The sequence below is a fragment of the Microplitis mediator genome, chromosome 11 (assembly GCF_029852145.1).
Source record: "Microplitis mediator isolate UGA2020A chromosome 11, iyMicMedi2.1, whole genome shotgun sequence".
NCBI lineage: Eukaryota > Metazoa > Arthropoda > Insecta > Hymenoptera > Braconidae > Microplitis > Microplitis mediator.
This window is the reverse complement of record NC_079979.1, coordinates 14,616,480-14,636,937: the sequence shown is the minus strand read 5'-3', so window position 1 is coordinate 14,636,937 and position 20,458 is coordinate 14,616,480. Positions and strand designations below refer to the sequence as shown.

At 28.2% G+C, this 20,458-nt stretch overlaps 1 protein-coding gene and 1 long non-coding RNA gene across 3 annotated transcripts in view; one reads left to right on the top strand and one right to left on the bottom strand.

The window, feature by feature from the left end:
* LOC130678028 (nucleolysin TIAR) overlaps positions 1 to 20,458 on the bottom strand; it is a 206,770-nt gene that overhangs the window by 86,189 nt on the left and 100,123 nt on the right. The window lies entirely within an intron of this gene.
* LOC130678040 (uncharacterized) overlaps positions 1 to 20,458 on the top strand; it is a 181,556-nt gene that overhangs the window by 93,303 nt on the left and 67,795 nt on the right. The window lies entirely within an intron of this gene.

Here is a 20,458-nt window from a genome sequence, read left to right as displayed (position 1 = left end):
ATACTTTATCTTTGTCTGACATCAAATTATCTGAAATTCATAAATAACGATATGGGACTCTTGATTCAATTTTTCAAGAGGGATTATTGTCGGTAGTCAATAAAATGTGTCTGATACTTAATATATATATATAAGATGAAAGAAGAGAAGATTTTTATTGGAAAGTTAAGTCTTTTAAAATTGAAGAAAATTTATAACCAACATGAGAATAATAATAGTTAATTTATTATTTAATTTAATTATTGTTTATAAAACTTTTCGGATACTTAATAATTATTCTGGGTCAGTAGAGCGTTGGGTATTATTAATTTTAAGTTTTAGTTTTAGTTTTAACAAAACTTTTTTAAGGAGCTAAAATCTTTTTAATTATTCCAAAGAAGTAAGCCGCGTTTAATTTTTACTACAGTTTACTATTATTATTATTATTTTATATTTTATTAAGGGATTAAAATAAGAGGAAATTTATTTTGAATTCTGGTGAGGTACAGCGCAGGTGTGATGGTGCTTGGAAATTTATACATGAACAGTGTATGGATTTGGTTATAAATGATCCATATATGGTTGCTTGTTCCTTTATGTATGCATCTATATATGTATATGTATATAATATAATGTGGCTGTAACTTGCTTATTTATATGAATAAATACCTATAAAACGGGTGGCTGGTTTACGACCACCTTCTCTTCTTTCTATATAATACTTAAATCAAAAAATTTTATGTCATCAATATATTATAATACTTTAGACATATCTGAAACATTATATCAATATATGTTATCAGATATTATTTATAGATTAATTTTTTTTTTTATATATCCATTAAAAGTTTTTATTATTTCTTCAAAATATTATTTACATTTTTTTCAATTATAATTATTTTTAACATATTTAGCTTGAATTACAGTTACTATATATAATACACCCAGAAATTTTGAGGACAATCGCTAAAAGTAATGATTATTATATTTTTTTCCAAAAATTTATTTCATGTTATAAAGAAGAAATAAATTATTTTTTTAATGCTTCTAATTTATAATATATTATTTCTACGTAACTTGAGATGTCTCGGACTTATTTGTCCGGAAATTATTATTTATTTATTATTTTTTTTTTCAATACTTGTTTAAATTTTATTTTATACGTAAATCAACATGCGTCAAATTTTATTAATTTTTTTAAAGCTGCCCCATTTCCCAAAAAAAATAAAAAAAAAAATTTTTCTTGGCATCTTCGTATTTTTTATTCCCCAACTTTTTTTACCAAATTTACTTTGACCTCAGACAATAATGAACTTGAAATAATTTTTCTACAAATAAATCTATATGAACTATGATGTTTTTTTTTTTTTTTCAATACCAATTTAAAATGTATAGACTCGTTGAAATGTTAGAAAATAATTTCTAAATTCAATTGTTAGGGGAGGAAGGGGCAAACCGGGGTACTTAAAGAAATACTGAGTTTCCGAGGACTCAAATACGCTAAATCTATCTTTTTTGTAATGACATTCAAAGTAAATAGAAAAAATTTTCAGATACCGTTTAAAAAAGAAATTTTCATCTTTGCGGGCAAAATGGGGGATTTCCTATAAAAGGAGAAATAAGAAAATTTAATAGATATTAAATAAATTTGATTGAATTAAATTTTTCTGTAAGTTATTCGTATAAAGAAAAATTACATTTTACGTAATTATTGGATACAAAGGAAGAAAAAAAAGTTTTTAACATTTTTCGACTGACACTCGACTTTTGAAAAAGTTTAGCAAAAAAAATTTGAAATAATGCTCAATTATATTTACGAAAGTGATTTTGGAATGTTTAAAAAACATGTAAAAGATAAAATTTTTTTTTTTTAAATTTTGAGGGTACCCCGTATTGCTCCCCCCCTTCCCCTATATTTATATATCCAACATATCACAATGTATTTAAAAAATTTTTTTCCAACCTTTTGTGTGGTTGAAAAAACATTCATAAGAATCATATTTCGATATTTTTAATCAATACTTTTATTAATTAAAAAATAACAAAAAAAATAATGATCAACAACAATATAAATATCACAATGAAATGTAACAATTATTTTATATATTAAAACTCATATTTCATGTAATAAAATCCTTTAGTTTATACATCAATCGATGGATCCAACAATGACAAAGAAAATTTAATGTTTCATTATTTATTTATGGAAAGTAATATTTATTAAATATATGATTGTCATTATAATATTGAATTGCGAACAGAAAATAATCCAGCAAGTAAATGATTCATACATTTAACTCATAAAAACTTGAATAATGTCGATATATACAAACAATATATTACAAATGTAACATGTATGATGCTGTCCAACGTGAATAGATTGAGTCGAACAATAAATAACGTTTTGATCCAACAAATAAAAATCTCAAACTGCCGTAAACTTTTTTACGACGTAAGCTCGAAAAAATTTAAATCATAAAATTTTTTTTTTAAATTATCTGCTTTTTTTTTTTTTAATTTTTTTTCTCAACTGCAAACGCGAAATATCATACAGATTTTCCCGTATATAGTGTATAATATAAATAGATTCAGCGTATCATACTCGGGTAAATATATACTGAAGATATTTTAAAAATTTTGCGTGACCTAATTTACCGTAACGCTTTTCTAAGACATTGTAAAGCCGTTAAAACACCAGACTGCTTGGTTAATAAATTATTTTCCGAAATAAATCCTGTGAAATCATAAATCACATGATATAATCTCATGTATAAAATAATAATAATAATAACAATAATTCTTCTTAATTATTATTATTATTATTATTCCCGTGAAAAAATGGATGAGATCTACGTAGATTTACATGGATCTAAGGAGATCTACTCAGGTCTACGTAGACGCACTTTTTCATGCTTTGTTAGATCTACATAGATTTATATAGATTTAATGAAGCTGTTGTAGGTAGGTATGCAAAGATCTACGTAACTCTGTGTAGATCTACGTAGATCAAATGAGATATAAAAAAAAAAGTGTCTACCTGGTTCTGAATAGATTTACGTACACAAAAAATCGAATTTCTCGGTTCGAGAAATATTTTGCATTATGAATTAAAAACAAAATTTTTCTTAGAACTAGAAAAAATTTTTTTTTGCCCCAAGAAAATATTTCCTCGTCCTGTGAAAATTTTTCTTTTCACTTCATAATGCAGAAAAATTTTTGGGACAAGTAAAACTTTTCTTGGGGCGAGTAAAAATTTTTTGCACTAAGAAATCTTTTTCTTCTGTGTAGACTTACGTAAATCTACTTGGATCTATACATGGATATACGTAGATCTAATCCATTTTTTCAGGGGTTATTATAATTATTATTATTATCTATCGCCTCTCTCGTTATGATAATATGAATATTAATTTATAAATTAACTTAAATTTAAACAACGTCAAAAACAATTGTTGAGAAAATTTTCGTATTCATGAAGTGAATTAAATAACATTATAAATTACGGGTGGCTTAACACATTACCTTTATTCTCACAAGCAATTTATACAGAAATAGTTCACTAAGACTAAAAGTTTGTATTTATGTATAAATTTATTTAACAAAAATAAACATAAGAGTTCATTCATCCTTAATTTAATTTAATTAAGCCATCGGTCATTTTTATTATCATACATTACAACAGTTCACTTGCTCTTATTTAATTTATTAATAATAAATCAATTATTCAAGTATTGATCTGTCGATAGAACATTCTCTGGGGTGATCTGATACTGATGAATAAGAAATTAAGTCAATTAGTTGCGTATTGAGGATTATATCAGGGTTACGCATGCGAACATACGCACAGATTATTTGATGTTAATGTCAAATTAGATTTATCTAAATTTATGGCTTAAATTATTGCTTTGTTATTGATATTATAAATATTTGCGAGTTATTTTTAATATTTGGAATATTAGAAAAAAACATCAAAATTTTTTTCTCGAAAAATTTTTTTTTTACTTTTTAATCTCCAATTGGGTAATAATTTAGAAGTATGACATGACTTATTTTTGAATTTAAAAATATGTTGTAACTTTATTATTTTTTTTTTTTATTTGTTGTACGTCACGTGAAGATTATAAAAAAAAATTATTTTAAGATCGTAAAAGTCATAAAAGAAAATTTTAATGAAAAACATGAAAAAGCACTATTTTCCGTGATCGTAAATTAAAAAAACTATTAGATTTTTTTATATCAATCTGCTGCGCAATAAAAAAAATAATTAACTGTTAAATTCAAAAATAGATCGAGTCGCACTATACAATAACTTCGAATTGTATCACAAATCACAATAAAATTTCTAAAAAATCCATTGTACCCTAGTTAAATTATTATATATTTAGCTCAACTCACCTCCAAATCAAAGCAAAGATAAAAAAATAATTTTCGAAAATAAATTGAAAACACAAACACTTGGCGTTTTAATCGTACAATATTGTTAACATTAGAACGCAATAGGATTCTACCATCCGAAATAAATTGTTAAATCAGTATAGATTTAACAATAAGTATATATCCCAGTAAAGTATTTTACTGTAGAGTGGTCAGGAAAAGTTTTTAACGGGCGTTTAGGCGGGTTTAGACTCAAAAGTGAATTAGCGAAGCGGCAGTAGGTCTCTCAAGTTGCATCAGATCGCAATCTCGTGTTCACTGTACACTATATACAATGGAAAACGAGGAGGAGCAAAAGAGCTAAAGGTATAGCCGCAAGAGTGAGAAAGAGTAACAAGAATGAGTGAGTATAGCACTCCTCTGCATAAACGTACAGACATTGTTGGTTGCACATGAATGCCTGGGTACCCAGTGGTTACGGTAATGAAATTGCTACACTCGCCTCCACCTGATATTACTCCGGTTTCCACCAGGAATACCACCGCCACCACCACCGCTACCATCACCATCGCAGTCATCCAGCCCAGTCACCCATCCAGAGAGCAACCTACTGTACCACCAGCACTACTAACACTTGTGCGCTTAGTTTAGGGACTCAGAGAGTGATATTTCGACAAGTTTCACCTCATGCCCGCCCAAAACTCCCCATCTCCATTCCGGGCCACCTCTATCCCCTCGCCTGCTTAAAACACCCCCAGCTATTCACGTTGTATCCATTAACCGGTTTTATCGTGCATACGAAAACTGGATAGTTATTTTGAGCATTTTCACGCATGGCTTCGGTGATACAAGATTACTTGATACATATATATATGTAATAAAAATGAATAATTTAATAAGATTAAAATGTTTCAATTGTTCTAAATTAGTTTATGTTTAATTTTCATTGTTTTAAGTAAATTTATATTTTTATTGTTTATGTTGATGTTAATGTTATTGTTTTTGGTGTGGTTGTTGTTGGTGTTGTTGCTGGTAGTGAGGTAAATAAGAGTGTAAATGTGGGAAAAAGACGTTTATTCAAAAAGTTTAGTTAAATTTTGCGCAATAGGTATATAAAGTGATGAGAGTTAGTATACAGAGGGTAATAATAATGCTTAAAGACATTAAGTTGAGGGGTTAAATGAGAACGGCTAAAGACTGGAAAGTTAGTTTTGCCTGAGGAAGAATTAGAAACCTCCGTTGATGCTGAGAAGCTTCTGGCCTTGCGGCTATTCTAATTTCTCTTGGTTGGTAAACGTTGCGTAGTAGTGGTTTACGAACCCGCGGTCCATGTTCTTCTGTGCTTGCTATCTTTCTCCTTGGTTTTAACTTTCTCTTTGCTGTACTTTTTTAGTCTTTGTCTCTTGAATACGATCCTCCACTTGCTTCGCTTTACCCTCTACAAACGTATACATTATTGGGTAATGTAGAGGTAACTTTTTTTTTTTTTTTTTTTTTTTTCATGTCGTGTTCGATGAAAAATTCAACAAAGGTTAATATTGAGACAAATTGATTGAATTATTTAGTTTTTTACTTTTTTTTTTTTTACATTTCTATTTGAGTGGATCTTTTATGAAAGAAAAAATAAACATTTATAAATATTATTTTTGTTTACTTTGAAATTTTATAAATTGATCTTAAAAAGGCTGTAACTCTATGAAAAATGATTATAGAATGATGAAAGAAACGCATTTTAGAGCTTGAACTTTCTAGTTTATGACTCTTAACTTTGAAATTTTTAAGCTATTATTATTTTTAGTGTAGTGGTAAATTTAGTGAAAAATGGGAAAAAGCTATTTATTTACTTTTTTATTAAACGGGTTTGACGTGAAAAAATAAATTTTTTCGTCTAAAAAAGATCGAAAGATCTTGTAGAGAATACTTAAAGATTTTAAAACCGTAGCTTAGATTTCTGTAGGATCATTAGGTCATGAATAATCGGTTGTCAAAGTAAAGTGTGTGATTTTTCCTTTGATATCTGATAACCGGGGAAAAATGGCTGCGCAGAGCTCACTTGGCCTCCCTAACTCGAGGAGAAAAGTTAAAGCTAACAGCACATGACATCCAAATCAATGGAAAAATGTTTTCTGACCAGAGCTTTTGGAAGATAAAAAAAAAGCTACTTGTTTTACAATTGCTCTCTAGCGACATGTAAAAAAATTTTTATAGTCAAAGGTCAAAATCTATAAACTCAAAATTTAAAAAAACCTCTTTTTCACATCTCTTGATTATTTTACCGCCTTGAATTTTAATAAAAAACTTAATTTTTTTTCACCAATTTAAACTGGTAATTCGATAATTCAAGAGGAAAAAAGCTATTGAGTTGTAAAATAACACATTTCAATAGTTAGAAAAAAAATGTTGGCAGAAAAAATGTGTTTTTTTTTTCGCCTATATAATGGGTATATTAAGTGAAATGGATAATTAAACAGAGGTGTAGATTAAAGTGTTAGGTTGTAGATGAACACGATATAGAGAGCTCGAGCAACAGAGGTAGAGATTTCGCGCCAATATAAGGATTGAGAGCGTCAAAAGAGCAAGAAGTAAAAGAGGCAGAATGAACAAGGGTATAGAAAACGATTTGAATGGGGAAACGGTCGGTTGGAAGGATGAAAAAGAAGTAATAAAAAAAAAAAGGTGGCATAGCGTGAGCGAATATTGAAGTAGAGAGAAAGGTAATGGTAGCAAAATGTGGTACACGAGGAAGTGAAAAAGTAACATAGAGAAGGGTGAACCAGAGGATGAGGATGAGGTGAAGGGTGAGTGGTAGAGGAGGGGAGGAGGGAATGCGAGCAAGCCAAGCAAGCAGGGGGTTTTGCGCAATGCGCCCACAGCTCTGCAGTGGGGTTTATTTCTCCTGATCTCTGCGTATGTTTCTCTCTGTTTGCGGACCACTATGTGTCACGTGGTGTAAGCATTTTACATCCTTTCTTCAGCTCTTCTTTACTCTTATTTTCTCTTATATTTTTTTCTACTTCTACTTCTACTACTGTTCTCTTTTCTTCACTTCTTCCTGCTACTGCTGTTGTTTTTTTTTGTTTTTATCATCATTTTCTTGGCTTTTTATTTTTTTCGCTTCCTCTTTTTTTTCTTTATCGTATTTTTTTACTTCTTTTTAAAACTTTTCCTTGTTAGCGTTGCTGTTTATTTATGTAACTAGGTGTCTGTCTATTTCGTCAAGCTCATTATAATGCCATTTTCTTACTTTTCGCATTTATCTTTTTGTTCAGCGAATTTTATTCTTTCCACCAGATGGAATAAAGAATTATACTGACATTTTTTAGATATTATTCTGTCTTGCGAATGAGCACTGATAAAAATAAATAAATTTGTTTGTACATCAGTAATTAATTCCATTATTTAATATGACTAATTTATTCAAAAGTTCATAATTTATTTATTCATAAAATAAAATAAAATGAAAGAAATGACATGTCAATTCGCTTGATATAAATTATGAATATTAATTGAAAAATAAATAAATTATTTTTTAATTCTAAAAAAATGCCTTCCGGCAAATAGCTTCAAGAACAAAGAAACATTTTCAAGAAATACACAAAGGAAAAAAATTATTAAAACAAAATAAATTTCATTTATTTAATAGTTTCTATAAAAAAAACTCAACTTCATAAAACGATGAGTAAATTATAAAATTTAATTTATTAAATAGTAAATAACGATAAAAGAAAATTCAACTTTTAATTTTTTAAGTTGAATTAAAAATATGTAAATTCACAATTTGGTTCTATCAGAACAATTAGTTAAAGGTTTCTTGACACAAACAAAGCTCGACTAGTATTTACATAGTGTCGGTATATATACTCACGGTAGTATTTTTTTTTTTTTTTGTATATATTTTTGGTATCTTATTCCCGTCACTACTCGGTCCGAATTTGTCTTGGTACATGTTCGATCGGTTTTATGTGTACACCTGTACAACTATATTATCCTTTGTATTTCACGTCTGTATCATAAATATGTATACACCATCCTCTACCAGTCCACCTATCCTTGGATTCGTTTCACTGGGTTCTTTCATGATAATTTATTCAAAAAAGGATACACTTTAATAATTCAAAATGCCACCAGAAGTATCCTCTTTCCTGTTTCCGTTAAGTCTTCTGTGTTTATATATATATATATATATATATATATATATATATATATATATATATATATATATATATATATATATACTTATTTATTATGTACATATATATTTAAATGCGTCATTTTTATGAAACATTTTCTTTTATTGTTTCTACATAAAATTTTATTATTCAAATAATTTCCAAAAATTTCGTAGCTTAATTCAAATTTTTAATAAAGTATTCGTTAACAACTCAGCAACCCAATTTTAAAATCCAGTAACAGTAAAATTTTCACTCCATAACATATTTTGCACATTACTGTGTTTTTTTTTCTTTTAATTATGGAAACGTATTTCATTAACAAATTTTACATCTAAAAATGCATTTCATTTGAAGTCTAGCAAATTTTTTTTTTATGTAAAAAAATTAAAACAAAGTAATAATTGGCTCACAGTATTTGAAATGAGATAGCTGAACTTATAAAGCTTTTGTAGTAAAAAATCTATGAAATAAAGAAACAAAATTTGCTTACAAAAATTTCATTAAAACAGATTTTTTTTTCTTTATTTGTGAATCTTACACTGTAAAAAGAGCGGTGTTAAAAATGGACTCGTTTTAACTCCGCCCGGTGTAAAAATGAAATTACACCGGTGTAGGAGGCATAATACACCGGTGTTAAAGCAGGGTAACCGGTGTAAAAGCGGAGTAAAACCGGTGTAAAACGGGGTGACCGGTGTAAAAGCGGAGTGATACTGGTGTAAAAGCGGGGTAAATTGCGTCCGCTTGGAGCATTAACTTTAAAGATTATAAAACACAAAAAATGTCAGTTCGTTATGAAAATTTATAAAAAAAATCATTTAGTAACAAGTATAGTGATCGAGTAAGTAAAAATATTCACAAAGTAAAATATTTTAACACACACAAAAAAACAAATTCTCGACTGAAGGTAAATATTCTTGATTCAAGAAAATTTTTTTGGAGACCTAAATTTTTTCAGATAAAGTAGAAATCTTCTCCAATCAAGACGAATTCTCTTGGCTCAAGAAAATCTTGACTTGGTTCCCGAAAACGTTTGTCTTCAAAAATATTTTCTTGACTCAAGATATCTGTTTTTTCTGTGCACCGGTCTAGAATATTTACACCGGTGGCAGCGTTATTTTCATAGCGCTTTCGGGGGTAAATTTAATACCGATAATTTTAACACCTACACCGCTTGGACTTACCCCGGAGATTTTTTACAGTGTATTTTTTAGGCACAAATAATCTCTTAAAATATAAAACTGACCTCATTATATGAACGAAAAAAATTATCCTATTTTATATAATAATAATAATTTCCCAAAATAATCTTTCACAGATGCTTACAAAAAAAAAAAAAAAAAAAAAAAAAAAAAAAAAAAAAAACGATTTCTTTGCGCTAATTAAAGTAAAAACTTAATAATTTATCGCGACTTTAAAACAGGATTTAAGTAGCTTTTACGAAAATTTCTGAAATGAAAAATTATGAAAAGCAAAATTTTTATATTTAAATTCAAACACTAAATTAAAGTAAAATAAAAAAAAACAATTCAACACATTTAAGCTCATGTAATATATTCTGTTTGTATATATTATATTACTCAGAATGCTTCAGTATTCATTATATGTGACTGTTTAAGACCTATAACATAATGCTAATATTTAAATCGCATTTGTACTGACAGAAGCTCAGTTGCTAAAAGATGTAGCGTAAAAAAAAATTTTAAATAAAATAAAAGCTATTTTCTCTTATATTGAGTTTGCTATCCTTTACTCTTCATTTTACTCTTATACTGTAAAACTGCTGGCTTATGCATGTGTATGTAGGCCAATCTCTTATAGCTGTACTGAGATACTTAGACGTTTTTCCTTTCAGCGTACTTTTACCATATTCTTATCCATCTTTTCTCATACCTTCATTTTTTTATATATTTTTCTATCAACCTGAAGAAAAAAAAAATCTAACGAGATAAAATTATTTAAAAACATACAAAATAAAATCAAAATGATCCGGCGCAAAATAAAACACAACAAAATCTGGGCGAAAAAAGGACTCAGTTTTAAGGGGGTTTATATTTTTTTTTAATTTAAAAATTTATGTTTGCAGTGTCTAAGAGAAATTGGGACAAGTTGGCCATTTTGGGCAGTGCGCCCAAAATTTTAAAGAAATTTTTTTTCCACGATTATAAGTGAAGTTATTTTATTAAAAACTATAATAAATTGTAAAAAATGAGACTATATTAAAATGATTTACTATAAAAAATTATGAACAAAAATTTAAAAAAATTTTCTCGAAATGGTGTCTCATTTAGCCCGGGTTAATTAAAACGTATGTGAAAAGATCATAGTTAAATCTGACCTTATAAATTTTCATTTTTAACAAGATCTCGCCGACAAAAGTTCATTTTTTTTGTTATTTTATCTCAACTATAAAGTTATTTCACATTTGAAAGAGCTCTTAATCAGGCCGGGTCTTTGTAAATAATAAAAACCCCACATTATCATGATACAATGAGATAAATATTCAAAAAGGAGGCATTAAAATTTAAGGGACTAGGTCATAAAAAAATCATAATATACTTCTGTTTTCTTATTCCGTTTAATTTGCCCATACCAATCGGGGAATCCTCAGTAGAGCTCTTGACAACGTTAAGACATCTTTTCTACTTCAGAAAATTCCTCTTTAAAGTTTCACTAACCATCTCAAGTTCTATAGTAGTCAATTCAAAAGTATTTCAAGTTCATTCCTTAACTATTTTACCGACATCTCTTTTTATTTCTTTATAAAAAAGTAATAGCTTCTTCAAAGTCGGATTATGTGGATAGTAACATTAAATTAGATGGAAATTCTTTTGGTTATATAAATATTTAATTACTGTCCGTAATAGAACGCTTATACTGTCTATCATTTTTAAAATAGGTTTTGATATTCGAATGAAAGTTTTTGCATTATATTCATTTTTTAAAGTATAATGAACAATTATTTCTTATAACAATAAAATTAGTTGTTATTTAATAGAAGTTTTCATCAATGATAAGGCGAATATCACCATTTTAGTTTCGAAAAGTCGTATTCTATAATTAGAAAATTTTAAGTAGACTGGAAATTTAAAAAAAATACAATGACTGACATAAAAGTTTTTTTTTTTTTAATGTATTTTTCATAAGATTTAATGCATAACATTTAGTAATGTTGGAAAGTTATGGAATTAAAAAAAAAAAAAAAATTCGAAAATTTTTGGGTCACGTTGAAAAAAGTTAATTTATCAATTAATAACACTCGGATTGTATTAAGGCGATTGACTAATTAGCCCAATTAAAAAAGAGGAGAGACGAGCAGAATAGGATACTCAAAATTTTTTTTCAATCATTTTCTTTTTAAATTTTAGAACAGTCGATATTTGATCTGAAAAGGAAAAAAAAATTTTATGGCAATTGTAAATTTATTTTATTTTTAAAAAATATAAAAAGTCTAACGCAATAAAAATAAAAAAGTGCATTATTTCCATAGCGACCCGATTTTCCCACCCACTCCCACATCATAAAAATTTCGACCCAGGCATTTTATTTCACCAGTTCATATTGAACAAACAATTCCACTCTCTTTTCACGATAATAAATATTTAATAACATATTTAAAAAAAAATAAAAAAAACATTTTATAAAGTTATAATATACCTAAAAGATCTCATTTTTTTCTTTAAACTATATAGGCATCTTCATTGATCCCACAAGCGCATGAAGATATCTTGAGCATAAAAATTTTAATCCTCATACACGGCTACTATCATCCCCTCGAGGGATACGTGCCAATTCACGCAAGTATCTTCATAGAACAAAGTTTATCATAATAGACTTTAAGACTCTATCCAGCCAAAGAACGTACCGGGTACCAGTAATGCAAAAAATCTAATTATAGACCATAGTATTCAAAATTATTCCAGCATCTAAATTACTTGAGCAGGCAATGGTGATGTCAGTGCACCAGCATAATCTTCCAAACTGGTCAGAGAGTAGAATGATATAATAGGAGTACAGAATAGAACTCGTAAACAGATGTACAAGTGGTTAGAAAGACGTATTGCGAATAGGGTAGTATAAAACCGCTACCGCCTACGACAAAGATGTAGATTTCTACTATAGGTGTAGTCGTAGGTGTAGTGGTGACGAGAAGGAAGAGAAGCTTGGAAGATCAAGAGACCAGTCAGCTTAGGTTACCGTGAGTTGCCGGCGGCCTCTTCAACTCTCATGGACCTTTCAAGCCGTTTTCCCCAAAGGCTCTGTACCCGGTACTACTTCCACTACTTCCACTGCTTCTACTACTACTATTACTATTACTACTACTTATACCACCAGTGCAATATATAAATAGCAACGACTCAACATAGCTCCTCCTATTTACCCACAAACCCCGAGGAGAGGTTAATTAATTAGCAGTAGGTTTTTACCTGAACCACTAGCAGGAGCAGAAGCTGAGAGTTGGTAGAACTATAGCTGAGTCGAGTCAAGTCAGCGAACTGGTGTGCGGCCTGTATTACTGCCTCCCGGGTTTATATCCTTGTCCGTCTTCACCTTTCTCTACACTCACAAGCTCTTTTCCTCATATCATATACTCTTTCTTCCTTCGTATTGTAGTACATTATAAACTAGACACTGGGGCTAAAGCTTGGTAGCCTTGCCACAGTGTGTTCCACATGGCCTGTTTTTGTTTGTTGTGCTTTCTGAATGTTATAATAGTAATTGGTAGTCATTTATGCAGCTAAGAAGCTCCAGGGAATGTAAAACTAACCGGTATTGAGCCCTGGGCTGTATGCATTTACGCTACTATCAACTCAAAAACCTCCGATAAAGTTTACAGGGTGTTGAGTTTAAGGTTACAGTTGACTGGATTATTCTCGTGGTACTAAAAACCTAAATGTAGAGTATGAGAGTTCGTGAGTATGTAGTGAGTTCTGGAATATAGATTCGATGCGAGTAAGTGAGAATAACTTTACTGGGTTACAGCTCTGGTATGTGATCAAGTTATTTAGATAAATATACCAAAGAGAAATTGGTCAAGTCGTGCTGGGACATTTAGATATATATGTCATTTTAGTTATAGTCATGGAGGGTAAAAAATATTGAGAATACTGGAAAATAATAATCAACACATTAATTTGAATGAGTTTTTTTTTTTCTAATCGTAAAATAATCCCATGATATATATAAATTGTCGCTGAAGAAAAAATTGTCATAATCATTAAATTAAGTTGATATTTTTCTATTGATAAATGTATAATATACGTCGGTAGGGGAGGACGAAACAATGGGGGGGATAAAAGAAAATAATTTTTATCCTGAAAAAGGTTTTTTCTATAAATTTTTTTAAAAACTTTTTTGATAAAATGTCAAGTGTGAATTCAAATATTATTTATAATAAATAAAAAAAAACTTAGAAAAAAATTCAAAAAAGATGTTTTTCATAACTAATTACGATTTTTTTTCTTAAATTTTAAAATTTTTCATTTTATCCGGCTTCCCGCGATAAAAAATTAATTTTATAAAATATTTTTAAGATTTTTCTTTGAAAATATTTATTGAGAGGATTCAGTGATTTGAACGAATTTTTCAATTTTCCAAGTGGAAAGTTGAAAATATATTTTTGATGCTTTTACAAAGATTGCCAATGGACTACACCTTACTATATATATCTTATATATACTTATAATAATGTAAAAAAATCAATAATCGATTTTACAAAATACACTTGATAAAAAATAACAATTTGTCTAAATGGTTGCAAGCTATTTACTGCACTCGTACTCGTTCACACAACTTTTATTCTCCAAACAAAACTTGTAAATTATGGTAGTAAATTACCACGGCAATTATATTGACTAAACAAATTGTTAGCTTTAATACAGTATCATTTAAGTTTGTAAAAAATTCGTTATTAGTTCTTACAACAGAATAACTGACAACCAGCTAAGGTAAAAAATAGCTGACTGTTATTTTTTTATTTTTTGACTACTTAAGTCTGAAATATGGTAATTAAAATCTTATATAATGCAAATTATTTGAGCGTAAACTTGCATTAAGTAACTTAAACATTTCTGTTCATACATCAGTACATTTTCATTAGGTAATATGTGTGGTAGTACAGTATAGAGCTGGCATAATATTTGTTCAACTACAAGTAACTTCCAATATCGATTGGTTCGAAAAGTTGGGTAGGAAACCTGTTACACAAGTGTGAACTTGTGTCGTATTTTATTCATTTATTATTTTCTTTTTTTTTTTTTTTCTATCATACTTTTTACTTTATTTTCATTTTTATTTATTTTTATCCAGCAATGTGGTCGAAAATGTACATTTGGATCGTAATTCTACATTGTGGATATTTGGGTGCGAAATAAAATGAATAACGAATAGAAATAGACAACGAGAAATACTACACGAAAAGTTTTCTCATCGGGTCGCTCGACGGGAGCTTCCAATTCAGGTGTGGAAAAATAATTTAGTAACCGCACATTCTTGGTTATTGTAATGTATGTAGATATATATATATATATAGTACATGTATAGTACATGTTTGTCGAGTGCATACTTTTTAGTTATACTTGCGTATGGTTATTTCGGTATTTCAAATGAATTCAGAAAGTGTTCTTTAACTTGTTTTCCTGAATGTTGAAAAAGACTAGAACTGTAAGTGCATTTCGTACTTTTAAATAACCTATTTATCATTTTTAATGAAAATGTGGTTTTGGTTACAACTTTTTTTATCATAAAAAATTTATATTGAAATTTTAAATTATGAGCTTTATTTACTCCATAATAAAAAAAAAAAAAATTAAGTAAAGCAGTATGAAAATATTAGTATGTTTTTTTTGTCATAAATATGAGAATTTGGGTAAAATGACAACACTAAAAAAATGTACTATTTTTGAAATATAAATTTTTGGATTTCGGTTTTTCTGTTCTGAAAAATTTAAAAAATTTTTTGTTGCCTGGCAAGGAAAAATTATCGGTAAAACAAGACACAGAGAAGTATGCGAATAATTTTTATTTATTAATTATATTGATATTCAATTCAAAATTGGAGTTTGCAAGAATTTAATTTATAAATTTTTAAACTATTTAAAATATCTGTATTATTTGTAAATTATTTTTAAAAATTATTAATAATTTGTAATATGAGTTCAAAATTTGATAATTGAAATTTGAATGAAATATTAAAATTCGTGATTTTTGTAATTTTACCCATTTCTCTTATTTTAAATTTGTAGATAAGAGTAATGACATAAATATTAAATATTTAGTAATTAATTAAAACATTTATAAATTTATGTTTTGAAAATTTAAATTTAGTTTGTATAATTGTAATAATTATAATTATCTGCACGTAGGAAATATCTATCTCGAAATTAATCGTGAAATAATGCAGCTGAATACGGGACGCGAAATTGCATTTCACTGTTTTGTTAAAGCGAAAATGTCCTAATTTTCCGTCATGGATATTTTGTCTGCGAACAACAATGCGTGTCATCAACAAACTTTTATACTTAATTATTTAATAAACAATTTTTGACAGACATATATTTTATTTGATAATTAAAACAAATTATCTACTCAATTATTTTTAACTTTTCTCTTTAAAAAGTATCCATTACATTCACTGACAACAAAAAGAAACCAAAAAAAAACCAAAATCACTGTACTCGAAAAAATAAATTTAGATAAATGTTATCGCTTTGTTAAAAAAAGAAATAAAAATAAATCAGTTGAGAAGTTTTTAAGTTATTCGGATCAACAGCTTACAAAGTAAACTTCACAAAATCAGCTTTTGATCATTTGGTTTTTTTTTTTTTTTTTTTTTTAAACTTTAAAATAAAAAAATCTTTAGAAATACTCTTAAAAAATCAACTTCGTTTTCACTTCTCCACTTGAATTATTTTTTAAAAGAATATCCACGTTTTTCTATAAATAAAAATAATAGAAAAAAAAATTTTGCGATTATTTGACAAAATCTAACTCTTTAGTATTCCAGTATACGTTCTTGTGATAAATGTAGTAAAAGTTCAAGTCTCCCTGGCATTCTGGCAACCGATTTCCCGGCAGAGAAACGTAAAATGAAATTCTTGTCAAAGATAATTGTCACATCGAGTTGACGGTGTCACTCACTAGCAACTTGACTGTTTACTTTTTCTTCTTCTTTATTTTATTTCAATTCTTTTAAATATTTTTTCTTTGTGTTTTACTTTATTTTATTCATTTTTTTTCTCTATTATTTTCAACCTTTAGAACAGCTTTCCTCTAGTGTCACACGAAAAATCCGGAACCAGCATCTGTCACGCGACACGTTTGTGAACGCGACGCGTGTGTCCGCGTTACCTATATTGTGCATGTTACCGTACGTACATACGTGACTGCGGTAGAAAATAGATAAGCATTCGATGCTGTGTGTATGTATATATATAATGCGGTATTGTTCATCTATTATACATGTATACTATGTTTAATATTCGTGTATAAATGGACAATGGGAGTTGTGGTAGATGGCTGGAAAGTACCGGGGAATATATAAATTTTATTAGTACTGAAATGAGCTGATAATACTATGACGTAACATTAATATTGCATTTTTATATAAATATTAATTGTCTTGCACAAAGACTAATTATCATTTTTAAAAAAAAAATATATGGTCTGATAAAAAAAAAATTATTTTCGTGACTAGAAATATTTTATTACATACTTTTACGTCGAGTGTACTTTATACTTATTTGTTACATTTTTACAGTTTATATATTATCATAAATTTACGTTAAAAGTATCAACGTAAGAGGGGCAAACGAACTATCAGAAAAAAATGCGTCTAATATGTACGTGATTTTTTTTTTTACTGCTTATATGTTTTCTAGTTTTCAAATCAAATTTCATACTCTTTAAAAAATTAGCGGAGTGAACTCGGAGTAAATCCGGAGTGAATGCGGAGCGGATCACTGTTTATTTATTTAATCTTCTCGAAGTAAAATTCACTCCGAAGGGTTTTAATATTAAATCTTCAAATCAGTGTGAATGTAGATTTAAATAAAATCCAGATCACTCCGAAATCACTCATCTAAAAAAACATACTTCCTATTTACTCCATATGCAGAGTGAATTTTTTTTTTTAAATTCCGAAACTCCAAGTGACGAAGTGAATCTGGACCCTGCTTAAAAAATCTAATAGATCCTTATAGCTGTGTGCATAAGGCCCTATACTTAACTGTAGCACTTCTCATAGAACTCATTCATTCTTATAAAATCTATAGGAATGTATGAGATTCTATTGGATTCTATCAGATTTTCTAAACAATTTCCGAATTTACTCCTAATTTTTTACAAGGTATTAATTGTGATACAATCATAAAAAATTTATGTGGAGAAAAATGGATACATAAAAAAATTGTTTAAGTTTATTATTAAAACAAAAATTTCGACTTTAACATAAAACAATTTAATGGCTGGATTTTAGATTTAGTAATTTTTGGTGACCCAATTTGTCCTAACAACAGTCTAATTAATAATCATTAAAATTAAATTTATTCATTGCAATACAAATATCAAAGACTTGAATTGAATTTTAACTTATCTGCTAATCTGATCGTAATTTCCACGAATTACAATTGAAATCTAAATTTAAATAATTAATTAATCGATTTAATTCATATTAATTCTGAAATACTCTGGAGAATACTTATGACAATAAATTACCATTTAAATCAATCATAATAATTATTATTATTATATTTAATAAATATTTGAAAGCTGTCTGGTCCATTAACTATCTCCGTCTCACTCACCAAAGGCGCCGAGTAATTAAAATTTTTTTACTGTTGATAAAATAGAAATTTTCCGTCAATCAGTGACTGAGAAATTGAATAAATTTTTTTTATTTCTAAGATAAATTTAAAAATTAGGTCATTTTTTTATTAATTTTATCGTGATTTAATTAATTGCAGCAAGTTTGAAAAAAAAAAAAAAACGAATGTTTTTTGCTATAAATTAAAAATGAATAAAAACATTCAATGAAGATTTATTTTGTATGTATTTTTTGTAGCACATTTTTTTTTTTTTTATAATTTAAAGTGATATAAAAATACAGAGATTACATGTAACACGATGTGTATAATGGAGATAGAAATGGTGAAAACGTTGGAAACTGAGAAAGCTCGGTTTTTTTGTATGAAATTTTTTGTAGATGTTCAAGCTCAACCCTTAAGTTAGTAATACGACTATGTTGTGTTTTCTCTCTTACACTCGTGTTACATAATAAATATATGTATTTATATACATATATATAGAGGGTGAGAGAGAGAGAGAGAGAGAGAGAGAGAAAGAAAAAAAAGAGAATGGGCAAGAGAGAAAGAAGGTTCAGTGCTGTGAGTTGGCAACGCATACAAGCCGGGCATAATACACCCTCGGTTTAAGCACAGTCTGTAATTATGAAATAACCCCGGACCCTCTTTACGCCTCTATTATCATAGCTCTTTACGCTCCGACGGCGTAACCACGACACATTTTTCCATCCTACCGCGTTCGCGAGCGAGCTCTCATCGTACCGTCGTTGTTGTGTCGGCCAGTGAAAGATAAAGAGAAAGAAGAAAGTGCTGCTGCCGATCCATGTTAGCCTTTAATATACAGCCTTTAATATACACTCTCCTTTACATTATTTTACATTTATGAAAAAATAATAATATAATAATGCACATGACCCACGATCAGCATCCAAGAGTGTTTATACGCTTCACCTTCTTTAAACTTTTATCAGCAGCTTAGAAATTTTTTATTACTCATATTATATATATATGTTATACGTTATTATTAACCTCGTCAAATATATATACATACATAATAAGTATATGTTTATATGGGTGTATTAGTATATAAATATATATATATGTATGTCAGTAAAATGCTTTGTATTTATATCACATCATAACCATTACAAAGCAGAATTACGATATTGTACACGCCTCATGAATTATCATATACAGTCACGTGACACGTTTGCCATCACTTTATCACTCGAGGGGTTTTTGTCTACCGGATACCATGGTCCATAACTCTGAAAGGACAGCCATTGAACGTCCCTTTATAGTTTGTCGAGAAACTATATTGCTTTAAGGTGAGAAAGTCATCGTCAGAGAAGTATTGTTTCACACCAGACAATTCACTCGCTTTTTTTTTTTAACTATTTTCTTACAAGTACTGATGGTAAATATTTTATGCTTATGTATACAAATAATTACTGAGTTTGCCAAAATTTAGTAGAGATAAATAAGTTTATTAAATTTTTATTTATTTAAATATATTTTACCAATGGTTATTAAGGGATAAAGGTAACGGATCTTCAATTCAATTTAATTCACGGACAAACACTGCATCGAGACTTTAGCGTATTTTAAAACCTTAACGGAGGATTAGAAATTTCGTAATTTCAAAAATTCTAATTCGTCTGCGAAAAAAATTGTTTTAAAATTTTCATTTACTCTACGAATGCAACAAAGATAGTTCCGTATATTATTTTGAGTGTGAGAAAAAGATCCAGCAGCGTATCCCCTTAAATTTTATAAGAAAATAAATTTTACTAGCCTATGGTTTACTGTAATTTTGGAAAATTTTTTTGAAGATTCATATTGAGATTTGAAGTTACAAAACAATTTTCATTTCTTCTTTAGTAGAATGGAATAAAAAAATTTTTAGTTTTTCACACACTTGCGAAAGTACGAAATACACATAAAAATATAGATGTATAGTAGTAAAACTATCGAAAATGAAAATTTAAATGAAAATTATTTTTAAAATGATTCTTAAGAACTTGAAATTGCTAAAAAAAATTACAATTTAAAACAGTTTAAATAAAAAAAAAATTCAATAATAAATGATCAGTTTAATTGGAATAACTGTCAGTTAACGAGTTTTTTTTTCTATTT